This window comes from Schistocerca serialis, chromosome 7, assembly GCF_023864345.2.
Source record: "Schistocerca serialis cubense isolate TAMUIC-IGC-003099 chromosome 7, iqSchSeri2.2, whole genome shotgun sequence".
NCBI lineage: Eukaryota > Metazoa > Arthropoda > Insecta > Orthoptera > Acrididae > Schistocerca > Schistocerca serialis.
Window position 1 is genome coordinate 606,208,549 of NC_064644.1, and position 12,962 is coordinate 606,221,510.

The following is a 12,962-nucleotide window of genomic DNA, read 5'->3' on the forward strand; positions in this document are numbered from 1 at the left end:
CTCTGATTAGTCAGTCTGCATTTATCTGCACCAGTCTGCATTTGTTTGCATTAGTCTGTACCAGTCCGCATATGTCTGTACCAGTCTATAGTCAAGTTTCAGTTGTCAAGTTTCAGTCTGCGCCTAATAAGATTATCAATTCCTGTACATAGCCATGAAGAGAAATGTATAGACACTTTGTCAAGTATCAGAGGTATGTGAGAATAAGATTAAAGTACCAAGACCAAAGGAACTTCAGATTGTCAATTGTAAATAGCATCCAGAATCAAGTTACGTAAGGTTTATGCTTGTTACTATTTTAATAAATGTGTGTGAAAATTAATCAAGTTCTGTTTAAAGTTGGTCACCGTCAGTCTGCTGCTCTACGGTTGCAAGTGGCATTTCTATCGTCTGACCTAACGGCAGAAGATAAACACGCCACGATAAGACCACGAGACATATTGCTGGCACTCGCCTACTTCGTTAGAGCGACAAGTCAAATAATCTGATGGTGTGTGTACCGAAGGTCTTACAGTACGCACACCACAACGTTAAATGATCTGTTTGCATCAAAACACCTTTTTTTACCTTCGATAATCTTTCCTGGAGTGGCGCTCACAGTCATATAAAACTTTTTAAAAGAGACCGTTGTAGAGTTCTACCGCTAAAATTATTAGTTTGTGAAGTTGAAGACTAAAATTTAGCCCTCTGACCGTTTTTAAGTGGAACATTTCAGCTACTTCCACGTGAAAATAGTAAAATGCCGAAATTCCAATTGTAAATAAATAATTTTAATAGTGAAAGGCGATGACGATATCTTTTAAAAAAGTTTATTACCCTCTTAGTTACTTAGAAGACCCCGTTTCACTCACAAACAAACTTACGATGACCTCTTCTTTAATATACAGCTTCTCAGGCAAGTTCTGAAAATAATGTGAGAGCCTAGAGACTGCAAAAGACAAATTTAGCCTTTGCGGAGAATTTGCTGAGAGTAAGCAGCCTACAGGACATAGGATGTGAGATTCTTCATACAGTGAAGAAAGGCACAAAAAAGACACTACCAGAAATACTGGTTTTTTGGTACGGAGGGTAATCACGAACTTTTACTCATCACATCGGAGCAATGAAGTTTCGTAATTAATTATTCCTTTGGCTGGAAATATACGGCTACAGCCCTGGTACACACTGAAACCACGCCGCCACAGTCCCGTAGCGCATCGCCAGAGAAGCTGAAACAAAATAGCGTAGGCCACTGGCAAAGTGGAGGTTATGTTTTCTCTTGGCTCTTCTAGCCGCGTGATGCCGTACTGTGGCCTGGGAGTTTCACTGTTTACCGGAACTGCACACTCTTTTGTGCAAACAAATAAAAATAAATTATACGTAACTAAAAAATATTTACTACTCCTTTTACGTAAAATACCAAGTCATTTGCTGTTAAGAAACTTTTTCATTTTTGCAACCGCTTCCATTCACTGAACATCCTCGGGTGGCAGGAATATTTTGATCCATAGGAGAAAAAATAGAATAGAATTTGGTTTTATGAAAATTGTTTGCGAAACTGTTTTCATATGTACCAAATCACTAGGCGAGGTTCTGGGCAGATGTCACCTAAAGATATCTACTCAAGTAGCCAGTAGTGGCACCTGAAGCATTTCTTTTCAGAAATTGAGGCGGTGATTTATATGTGCCTGATGGTATGAATACCTATCGCCACATAATGTGCAATATGCATAAAGTTATTTCGTATGTCAAAGAAAGGCTAACTTAATTTTAAATGAACAAACACAGTTTCCTTTGTTCTCTGTTACATTAAGTTTCATAGATGTAAATGTGAGTTTTTAAAAATTGTATGAAATCCGTTTTTACATCTACTTCACACTTCAAAATGCCATGATTTTTGCACCTGAACTGTAGGAAGAAGAAGGAGATTTGAATACGTCCAACAAATAACTGAGATCGTTCGAAGTAAAGGCAACTTTGAGATGAAGATTAAGGCATAGTATAAGACTTACGACCTAAAAAAAAATTCTGTGTGAGTTCCATTCGACAAAGCTTTTTCCCCTCGTTATTCAAGAGACTTATGTCTCGCCCCGATGAAAGACCTGTCAGTGCGGCTATGAAGGTAACATAGTAACTTCCTGTAGAATACAGGCAATGCGGCGGTAGTAGACTTATGTGATTTGTCTACATAGGTATAAGCGGCTACTGCACCGGAGAGTTGTTACATCACAAGCAGCTGCCTGACATACGTGCAGTGACTCAGCTGTCCTGACAGCCCTGCACTCTAGCTCTGTCCACAAATGGCGACGCTAGTGAATCGTCGTGCAAATCATTCGGGGGAACTATTCAGAACAACAGCAGTCGGGGGTACCCCACATTAGTCCCGAGAAGGTAATGGTTGAAAGTTCGCAAAATGGAAAAACTAAAATTGTTTTGGGAAAGACCGGAATGAGCGACAGGATTGTTTGACCGCTGTCCCGGCGCTACGTCGTTAGCTGGCTGTTGCCTCTGTTTGCCAGAGGCATTAGCCAGTTAGCGCTCGGCTACTGGCTACAGCGCGCAGAAGTCCAGCTCCGTCTGCCCGCGGCACAAGACCTCGGACGGAGCACAACGGAAGCATCCCGCCGGGACCAGCTGGTTTGACCTCCAGTTGTGGACCAGTTACAGCAATGAGGAGGTTTTTAAATAACGCCTCGAGGCATGGATATTCGGATCTCTTCAGCACCTATGAAAGTAAATTATTACACGAAACATGCCCAAATAGCATAGGTCGCAAAATATATCACACACAGTGGATATTGTACATACATACTTGGCAACAGTGAATAACGATCGATTCATGTGTTAAATACACATTCTGTATATGGATAAGCAGATTCCTTGTTCACGTTCGAATACCTCTCTATAATATTTCCTTCTTTTGCGGTGAGTATAGTGCTAAAACTAATAAACAGAAGCAATGGCGATCCTTTTGTGTATACTAAAATCCTCACTGACGAGATGAATGTGCGAAATCTGTGGAATGGACACCCATTTGTAATAATGATTGTCGGGATTTCCTCAAACGTTTTTACAGGCAATAGAAAACAAACGATTATAATCGTTCAACATTGGCTAGACAAACTCTCGAAGTTTTGTTCTACTCTACTGTAGCTAGTTGTCACATTTTACGGTAAGATAGCAGATATAGCAATGTTTACAAAATGGGGGCCTGCTGAAAACAGTGAGCGTTCTGTACTCTTGAATATCATCATCAGTGTGTTACCACTGTCCTGCGCCCTTCACGAATGAAACACGGGAAGGAATGTTGTAAATGTGATCATGTATATGATACAAACACGACAGCAACCTGTGGCCACTGTCTACCGTATCTTCCTTCGTCGTCGGCGTTGTCGTTGTTACCGTGAGGCACCGTTACACCAAGACGCAAAACTTAGCTCGTAACGAGTTCCCTTCAAAGCAAATTGTCATAACGATCGTCTTAAAGGCTTCGTACAACGAGAAGAAATGTTACAGTTTATGGAATAATAACAGATACGACCAAACTGTCTTGTCTCTTCTGCTTTATTTAACGTAACTTCGTTCACAGTTTCATTTCGTATTCACCACTCATTCACCGAAACCCTTTGATGAACAGTTTTGTTTGCTTGACACCAACAGTCAATGATAATGATACAGCTTTTCTCCTTTTTATAAATTGAAGCCCGTTCTCCGCGATATAATTTTAAAAAAAGGTCTCAATACCGCGTCCCTCGTGAGATGCGAATAGACTTATCCCGGAATTGACGGCCCTGTACGTGTACTCAGTTTAATGACCACACTTCGCTGTCCGCTATTTCGCGTAACTGAATGTCCATTTGTTAGTCTGATTATACACTGTAGCTATGTAAAATTCGCCCCTATATTTTTCACAACGCACTGTTAGCACTTCTTTACTTGTTCTTTTTCTAAGAGTAAACGGAAAAAAAGACGCCGTATCATCGGCTTAGTCAATATAAAGCAAAACACCTTAATATGCCCAATTTTACCTCTTCTTATAGGATCGGCTACTTTACTCATTAATTTACTACATATTATTTCCAATAACACTAAACAGGTATCGCCGTTATATTTTAATTGTATTCAAAAGCATGTTACTATTATTATGACCGACCAAATCGTAACAAATCGCGCGGCGTGCGTTTTTAACGATAATTTTACGCTATTCAAGTTCCGTTACAGCTATCTTGACTCGTAATGTTACACGGCCCCCCAGACTGTGATGTCTTGAAGAGGGTTCCAGACAGAACAGGCTTATTTTTTTGTGTACTGTGACAGGAGAGGGTATTTGTTTCCGCGAATACACTCACTCTCAGATTCACTCAACAAGTCAGTACATACATTCTACAATATTTGTTAATGGGCCTAGACAAAATGTCCTTAACTAAATTCCACATTTGTTTATAGGTTGTCTTAGAAACACTTCGCACTAATCACTTCATATTCACACAGCATTTTTTTTCTTGGATGAAGCTCTCAGTTCTTCAACCGACTGTACAAGGCAGGGATCACAGCCGGGTTCGACGATTGGCATCCTAGGCCAAAACCCTTATCAGGCCGCTTGTTTAACCAGAGAGGATTTGGTCCTTTTCTTTTCCTCTTAATTCCACTTTTAAATCATCCATCCTCGCTGTTCGGTGAGAGGATAAATCGTATTTCAGCGTCGTCATTGTTGCTGATACCAAGAAGGTATCACATGGAAATCGTCGGTACATTCTTTAATTTTCTTTGTAAGTTAGTATAAGTACATATTTATCCACTGGTGCTTTTATTTAGTCCACTCTGAGTGTAGTCTTGGTATCATTCAGTGTTTTTTGAATCTATATTTTGCTCATTATTGATAATACTTCTTCAGGTCTATGTGAGGGAACAAGCCCTTAATTACATCAGTATCACAATCTGCCAGGAGGTAGCTCCCTTCATGAGGTATTTTCATTATTTTGTATGGACCTGTATATAAATATTGCCATTTCTTATTCAGTCTTTTCCTGGTTGATGCTTTTGGGTGATTTCTCAATAAAATTTCTTCCCCTACATCATATGTGACTACTTTCTTCACATTTTTATCAAAACGGGTTTTTCTCAATTGTGCTTGATGCTTCAGGTTTTCGTAGACCTTCTTCACCATATCTTCTTTCTTGGTAATCTTTTGTTCTATCGCAGGTAATTTCTTCATCCATTCTGGCACAATACTTTCACCAAATACTATTTGGTTAGGTGAATAACCTGTCGATAAGTGTGGTAAGTCATTATACACTTTCTCAAATTCATAAATCCAATCGATCCATTTATAATGTTGTTTGGATACGTACGTCCGGAAAAATCGGTTTAACTCTCGGAAGATTCTCTCAACCGGATTTCCACAAGGTTAAAATCTTGAGATTTAAATGTGCTGGATTCCTTGTCCTTTCATAGTGTCTCTCCATACTTTGCTTGTATAATAAGCAGCGTTGTCTGTCAGGATCATTATAGGTTTGCCGAGCTCAGTTACATAGTTGTTGATAAATTTGCGTAACATGGGTCGAACGTGGAGATTTTTCAAAGGATATAATTTCACATATTTTGAAAACAGATCATAGAAAGCCAAAACATATTTGAACCTTCCACGTGTCATGGGACATGGCCCACAGACATCACATGACACCAACATTAAAGGTTGTTGTGGGATGATCGGATGTAATTCTATTTTCCGACAATAGTTTATGGGTTTTGCCTTCTGACATATTTTGCACTTCTTAAGAATATTTGTAGCTAGAGGTCCCAAATTTGGATGATAGCAGTATTGTGCTATTTTGGCTGTACATTTAGCGGCACCAAAATGACCCCAATTCAAGTGAGTGTACCATACTAGTGATTCTAAATATTTATTTGGAACACAAACTTTCCAAACATCTTCTTCATCCCTCCTCCGATACAATATTCCAGATTTTAATTGATACTGTTCTTGAGAGTGACTTAGCGTTTTGCTTTCAACAGCATGTCTGATGGCTTTCCACAACTTATCACCTTCTTGCAGTTGTGGAAGACTTCGACATAGCTGTGAAATCTGCCTCTCACAACATTGCCTTGATAAATTCATGACTTTAAAGTCAATAGTCCGTTCTTCACACTCGTCGTCATTCTTTCTTTTCGGTAGTCTTGAAAGAGCATCGGCTATTATGTTGTCTTTCCCTCTGATATATTTGAGCGTAATATCATATTCTTGCAGTAGCAAGGCCCACCGGGTTAAACGTGAATGGAACATCCTTCCTGTTAAAAAAGATAAAGCTTTGTGGTCGCAGATACAATGATCTTCTTTCCATATACAAAATAGCGAAACTTTCTAAGGGACCAGACCACAGCCAGTACTTCCAATTCAGTAGTACAATACGCACGTTCGCAGCTAGAGAGTGTTCTGCTGGCATACCCAATTATTTTGATGGTACTGATATCTTCTGGATTGTCCATCTGGAAAAGAATGGCACCCAATCCTGTTTCAGAAGCATCCGCAGCAATATAAAAATCTTGATCAAGTCTCGGATGATGTAACAGTGGAGCATTAGTCAAAGCATTGCGGATGTTGTCAAAAGCTTGCGTGCATCCGGAATTCCACTCCCATATGACATTTTTTCTTAAAAGCCGTAACAAACAGTCTTGGCTTCGTAACTGATTGGGTAAAAATCGTCGAAAAAATGAAACTAAGCCGATAAATGACCTTAATTCCGTTCTATTCTTTGGATAAGCACATCTGTTAATTGCATCCATCTTTTTAGGATTTGGTTTTATCCCTTCAGGAGTAATTATATGTCCAAGACATTTCAATTGGTTATGAGCAAACTTAGATTTGCTCAAATTTACAGTAACTCCGTATTCCAAAAATTTCGCAAAAACTCTAAGTCCAAATGTTCCTCCCAAGTTTCAGAAGCAATTAGCAAATCATCCACATATAAAGTAACTTCATTCAAAAGGTCTCTGCGCAGTACAGTGTCTAATGCCGATATGAAAACACCACCGCTTATTTTCAACCCAAATGGCATGACGGTAAACTGGTAACTTCGGCCCAGAAAAACGAATGCAGTATATTTTCGAGATTCTTTCGATATTCTAGTTTGTCAATATGAACTACGCATATCCAAAGAAGTTAAGAAGCGGGCACCATATAACTTTTGTACTAACTCTTCTAGGTTCTCCGGTCGCGTTTGTACAGGTATAATGATCTTATTGATCTCTCTGGCATCCAACACCAATCTGATGTCACAATTGGGTTTAATTACCGCCACAAGAGGGTTAAAATATTCGGAATCTGAGGGCTCAATAATACCCCATTCTAATATTTTATTGATTTCCTTTCTGACTACTTCTTTCTTTGTCCATGGGATAGAATAGGAAGTACGACAAAAGGGTTTATGTGCATACGTCTTCATATGGTATTCAAAGTCTTTTATTATACCCGGACGTTTACTAAAAATCGACTGATATGCTTCCAACAAGTAGTACAATTCGTCCCTTTGGATAACAGATAAATATTCTGATTCTAACACCTTTTCCTGCAATGACATTTTATCCATCATTTCTTCAGAACATTCAATAAGGCAGATATCATACACATTTTCATCATCAATACTGACATATTTTACCATTAGATTCATACACAATTGATTTGGAATTACTCGGCCCTTTCTAAGGGTGGCTGTCAAAACATTACCATTGGAATTAAATATACATTCACCTTTCTCTAAATTAATGATTGTACCGGTCTCACATAAAAATTCCAAACCCCAGACACATGGTACTGTCATTTTGGGAACAACCAGGAATGTACTTTCTATTTGAGCCCCCTGTATTGTAACGTCGACACGTACCTGTTTCACAACTTTTTGCATTTTTGCGCTGAACGCGCCAGACACGGTACATCCTGTGATAGGAAAAGTGGGTATTTTTACCCCTCGGCTTATCTGTTTTAAACAGTCCAGCGTCATGACACTAATAGTCGCTCCAGTATCACTTAATATTTCAACATCAACATTATTTATAATTGTTGGAATTATTGCCTGTAAAATTTGTCCGCATTTATTAGAAACTTCAGGTTTTTCTTCAATTAATTCATTCCTTATATCCTGATCATTATTGTACCTTAATACTCTTAGTTCAAATTGATGCCTGCCTTCCTTCTCCTTTCCAGTCATCCTAGGAAGGCATTTGGTGACTGGTATTAGTTTAATCTATCTCGTTGAGTCATCGGTGGGGGTTCATGAACTTCCACAATCCGTACAGTATGATCCGAGTTATGGTATTCACCCCGTCGCACATTGGAGGCTCCTTCGCCCATTGGTATAACTCCTTGTGCTGGATGAGGACTCGAGGCATTTGTTCCATCCTGCCGATGAACATTATGCTTCGAATTATCTTCCCAAGGTCGAATACAATTGGGTTCATCACTTGGGTACCTGTTACTCTTATTAATATCACTACTATGCACATTCACGTCACCATATCGAGGTTTACCTCTAGCACAGTAAGTATCTCTTCTATATTTATTATAATCATTGTTTTTATTGCCACCATAGGACGAAGATTGTCCACGCTCCTGTGATGCGGGTTTGACCTGGTTTTCGGTATTATTATTATCATACGTTAAATTATTATTATAATTATTCGTATTACTATGAGTGTGAGTCGACATTTGATTACTACTCATTTGTCTTGCGTCTTCCAAATCATATCTATAGAGTCAATCACCGACAAGAATTGTTTTACATCGTGGTCAGGAACATTTATTAACTTTTCACGTATATTTATGGGCAACCTTCCCTTAAAAATTCTGATCACTTCCTTGTGAGAAATTGGATCACTCCAAAAACGTGTCTTATTTATGTACTTTCCAAAATATTGCCTTAAAGTACTCCTTTTACTGTTAAAATACTCAGGTTGGTAAACCTCTTTTCTTAATTTCTCTTGTTTTCTCGACGACCAGTATTTAGCCAAAAAAAGTTGTTCAAACTCAGCGCAAGTATGGCGACTATCACTTACTTCGGCGGCCCATAATGCTGCTTCTCCGGTAATTTTGGATACTATAAATTGAAGTCGGTCGTGTTCTGACCAGCTACGTGGAAATATTCTTTTGAAGTTATTGATAAAGATTTTCGGATGCAGGTTGTTAATTCAGTGGAGACTGTTGGGAATTGTCTACTTTTAAAAATGCTGTTCTCCACCTTTAAAGAAGACAAATATCCTCGCTGACCAAAAGAATCATCATCTTTACCAACCGAATCATCAACTTCCTAATGCAAATTTTCACCACAATTGTACTTCGTATTATCACATGTTCGGTTGTTTTTCGACCTATTCTCCGAACGTTCGTCCTCTGTCAACAAATTTTGTGATGAATTTCGTTCTAACTCCGCTAATTTATGATTGGTTTCCTTTTGCCATTTAGGTAACTCATCAACTATTTTGTCTTTTATTTTCTGAATTTCGCCAGTGAAGAGCTTAATTAATTCATCATTTCTACTTAGGTGCTCATTGATATTTTCATTTGGCTGGGATCCAATAGTAGTCTTAACCTCGTCTACAATTTCATTTCCCTTTATTTCTATCTGTTCAGATAGATCTTCGTCAAGTCTTTTAGTTTGATCTACTAAATACTTGTCAATTCCCTTACGAGCATCGGACTCAAACTCGACTATTTGTTTCGAAAGCTCTTCTATCTGTGCGCTAGCATTGAAACAGCTGCTTTCACACTTAACCATCCTATTGGACAGGCCATCATAACTCTTCGAAACTACCTCATATTTCTTTTCTACGTCATGAAGTTTTCCCATTAAATTATTATATTGCCTTTCTAAGGTGTTAGAAAACTCTACATCTAGTTCTCCAAATTTCGCATTTAATTGAGTCCAGTTTATAACCAAAGGTGTTCAGTTTGCTTTCCAAAGAATCCATTTTAACATCTAATGAACCAAATTTGGCCTCAAAGTTTTCATTTAACTTATGATTGTCCGCTTTTAATTGCTTGTTATCTTTTTCTAGTGAACCAAGTCTTCCATTGATTACACCCATTTGAGTATTTATTGATACCAGCATATCAAACATTTTTTGATTAATATTTCCATTTTGAGGATCAACTTGCTGATCTACTTCCGAAACCTCAAGATCTATATGTTCTCCCACGCTGCTTACCTTACTTATCATTGTATTTCAATCTCCTAACGGCTCTAAATCAATAACTGTATTATTATCTGTACATGTCTCCTGTCCCAAATTGAGCTCATGGGATGCAGCATCCATATCCTCTTCACTTTCCTCTCTCTCTCCACTCATTACTCTACTCAACTGCACATTATCATGTATTCTTTTCGTTCGTTTTGACATGATTATTCACTATCAAGACATACACTTATTTTCACTATGTATTTATATATATTTATCTACCAAAATCACAAGTCTCAACTTCCTTTTTTTTATAATTATACAGTTATTTTAATCATACCTGGTAGTATCGCTCACTTTTAGCGATTATTGAAGAATACCTCTTTCATTGGACAGACTCACTGGCTGCTACAATATTTTCCAACTCTAGGGTTCGTGAATCCGGATGACACTCGACTCGATGCAACAATCCTCCTCGATCGAGCCGCACGTTGTGGCGCCACTGTCTACCGTATCTTCCTTCGTCGTCGGCGTTGTCGTTGTTACCGTGAGACACCGTTATACCAAGAGGAAAGGCGCGTCGATCTTAGAGCATGAGATATGGTAACCTTAAGTTGTTGACAACACACAACGGTCACGGTAGCACCTGATTCCAGAATAGCTGCAGTAGTTAGGATCTCTTGACCAGGTCCCCAAAACTTAACTCGTAACGAGTTCCCTTCAAAGCAAATTGTCATAACGATCGTCTTAAAGGCTTCGTACAACGAGAAGAAATGTTACAGTTTATGGAATAATAACAGATACGACCAAACTGTCTTGTCTCTTCTGCTTTATTTAACATAACTTCGTTCACAGTTTCATTTCGTATTCACCACTCATTCACCGAAACCCTTTGATGAACAGTTTTGTTTGCTTGACACCAACAGTCAATGATAATGATACAGCTTTTCTCCTTTTTATAAATTGAAGCCCGCTCTCCACGATATAATTTTAAAAAAAGGTCTCAATACCGCGTCCCTCGTGAGATGCGAATAGACTTATCCCGGAATTGACGGCCCTGTACGTGTACTCAGTTTAATGACCACACTTCGCTGTCCGCTATTTCGCGTAACTGAATGTCCATTTGTTAGTCTGATTATACACTGTCGCTATGTAAAATTCGCCCCTATATTTTTCACAACGCACAATTAGCACTTCTTTACTTGTTTTTTTTTTCTAAGAGTAAACGGAAAAAAAGACGCCGTATCATCGGCTTAGTCAATATAAAGCAAAACACCTTAATATGCCCAATTTTACCTCTTCTTATAGGATCGGCTACTTTACTCATTAATTTACTACATATTATTTCCAATAACACTAAACAGGTATCGCCGTTATATTTTAATTGTATTCAAAAGCATGTTACTATTATTAGGACCGACCAAATCGTAACAAATCGCGCGGCGTGCGTTTTTAACGATAACTTTACGCTATTCAAGTTCCGTTACAGCTATCTTGACTCGTAATGTTACAACTGGACGTATTTACATTTATATCACTCTACATCTTCGCAATCAAAGACCTTCACAAAACTTTGAGACTTGTACTTAATTAGGGTTTTGTTTTTCTATGTTATGGTAGCAGACTTTGCCACAAGGTGCCCAAAAGTCACAGATACAATACACACGTCTTATTAATTGACAGTAATTCATATGGTAATGAAGGTTTAATCGTCCAATACCACAGGCCTTACGGGAATAAACATAAATTATGACCAGTACTTCGTACCTTTTAAATAAAGTACGTCTACGTTGATAGCAACTTGCTAGTTTCGAGACAGACTGAGGAGCACCGCGCCAGGAGTTTACCAGCAGACTGATGTGTTGGTTTATTGCCACGCCTTGACGGTGTGACGTGGTGTTGGATGCTGCATGGCTAAACGAGATACGGTTATACCAAAGAATGCTCACAGAAATACATTAACGTTCTAACAGCCGGCATAACGAGAACATATGGTCACGAATAACCATTTCTCGATGCAGCGAAAACGCTTGCACTTAAACACGTTAGTGATAGAAAAGTATTGACTAATAACCAGCGCATTCCAAGGACTGACAATGGCGACACACAAAGAAGTTGGGAAGAAAGCCGGTGAGTTTTTTTTCCCCCTCCTATGGTGGGTTGAAGAGCGTGAGTACTTCCTTCCGCTGCCCTTCGATCCGTTCTCCCACAAACAACATTTTTTCTGCCGCAGTGCAGGGCGGTGGTCGCAATAAAAACTCTTCCCTTAATCTAGCGAGCGACAGTCGCATTGGTGTAGGCGATAGAGTGCTCTCTTCTTGCTCGCTTCGCGGCCATATGGTCACATTTGTGGAAATTATATAATTAACGCGAAGGCAAGTCTTCAATTTCAGAAACCGACCAAACGCTCCCCCAACAATATCTTGGCACGTAGTTTTTTTTTCCCTCTGGTTCATTATGGGAATACTTATAAATACTGATATGACACCAAAAGCAAAAAACAAACGGATTACTTTTCGCCGTCTGAAGACGTCCGCTCGCAGCGGGAGTAGCCGTGACAGTATGCCCCGCCCCCCGCCGCCCCCTCCCCCCCCCCCACCCTCAGGACTGTTACCACCAACACGTTCTCTAGCCAGGCGTCGCTTGTGTAACGCTCGGCTCCGGCTACTGCCTCTTCTGCTTTATGGACAGGGCTGCCCGCCCTCCATCGCGCACGCACTGCTACGACATTCTCAGTGAAACGTTTGTCGAATTCACGATTTGGCCTTTCTCTGTACACACACAGACAAGCGACTGTTTTCTCAGTGACGTTGCGC